This window comes from Lactuca virosa, chromosome 9 (assembly GCF_052849685.1).
Source record: "Lactuca virosa cultivar CGN04683 chromosome 9, Lactuca_virosa_CGN04683_v6, whole genome shotgun sequence".
Classification (NCBI taxonomy): domain Eukaryota; kingdom Viridiplantae; phylum Streptophyta; class Magnoliopsida; order Asterales; family Asteraceae; genus Lactuca; species Lactuca virosa.
Window position 1 is genome coordinate 258,133,249 of NC_136434.1, and position 1,834 is coordinate 258,135,082.

Here is a 1,834-nt window from a genome sequence, read left to right on the forward strand (position 1 = left end):
AAGAGAAATTCGTCTTGATAACCAATCCCTAGTGATATAATAAACAACGAGATGTAAACTGGGAGATGAACCCTTTCTGGATCAACAAAACAACGTTTCCTTTCGTTCCCGAACCACATACATATAATCATCGGATCATAAGCACAAACACTCATACCTGGCCCAATCAGCCTCGGGCTGGAATACCAGGCATGCCTACGACGGGTCCAGTCATCCCCAGGATGGAATACCCTCGTATCACACACACGTTTGGTCCAATCAACCCTCGGGTTGGAATACTAAACACGTCAGATCCACTCAATCGTAGGGTCCGGTCATCCTCATGATGGAATACCCTAGATTGGAATATCACTATATATATAACTCGGGTCTAACCCATAACTTGAAATCCAAGGACCTATCTGCATCTCATCCAAAAATCATCTGATTCGCCACAACCGAGTGACACTCATCTGAAATACCGGGTTCCGGCTCGGTCGTAGAGCTAGAGGACTCCTACATAGTTGCCTCACACGACTTTCGAGCGAAATCCTTCCCTGGAACTAATTGCCACTAGTTATCATGCCACTGCGACTCAACAACCTCTTGATCCAACCGATCAGATCCATGCGTCAAATCCTGACGTCATCAAATCCAAGGCTAAAAGCGATTTGCTACATGACCAATGGTAGCCTTACATCACAAGCAACCTTAAGCAATCCATTGCTTCCTTGATCTCATAACTATAGTGATGTTCCTGCAGTCTTATCACTGGCTTAACCTGGTCTAATCCCTCTTTGGAACCCTTAAACCCATCCGTGGATTTTCATATCCTCACTGCCACACCCAAACTGGTGGTTACTACAGCCCCTTCCGCGTCCTAACAACGCGCCCATGCTATCTACTAACCCAGTGAACGCTGCGGCTACACCCACAGACTTACATCACTCCCCATACTACCTAATCGCTAGTGAATGCTACGGCTACCCCCGCAGTCTTACAACACTCTCCATACTGGTCGAACACGCACTCGACCTAACACACAACTGAATGTAACTCATTGCTAGAATCCCAACCTGATTCCCTAAATTCTGCTATCGAGCATCGAAAAGACGCGATTTACATGCCGGGGAGTTTTATTGGACTCCCACTCACACAACCCTCAAACCTGAACAGCCACTTGGGTTGTCTTCCTTCTTGACAACGATGCAAAACTTATCCCATTTTCAAAACCGATCCTGCTTCTGCATTCCGGGATGATTCTCCCCCACTTAGATTCAACTAAGTCTTCACAATACATGAAAATTTTAGAATTCCCAAGCCTTCTCACTTTCCAACGATCGATCTGATGACAACCAGACCTTTCCAATTAGTACTCCTTTACTAGCCAACCACAAGTGATCACACACTTCTAAGAACTAGCTGAACACTTCTTGAATTCCAGTGAAACCGACAATCCCTAATGCTCAAATGATCCCACACTCAAATCCTGAAGTCAAAAAGGTAGTTGCTCCAACTAACATCTCAACCACAAGTTACTTCCATTGGCGCTTTCCTTCGCTAATCAATAACGCTTACTAAAACCACAGAATTCTGACAATGTTGAATAACCATCCTGTGGGACCCTGTCCGCAGACCTCCCACATAATACCCTTCTTCCCAAAGTGTTCCAACAATCCTCCCGCTCCCAGCTCTAAAAATCATATCATTCAGGGCCTCGCACCCTGACTCACTCACCAGCTCAATCATCCATAGTTGAACTGCAAACAACCTTTGCCCCCAAACCGGGCTACAACTACTCCCAAGACATAGTCTACAATCCCAAAAGTGCAATAGATCGCACAATCAATCCTTA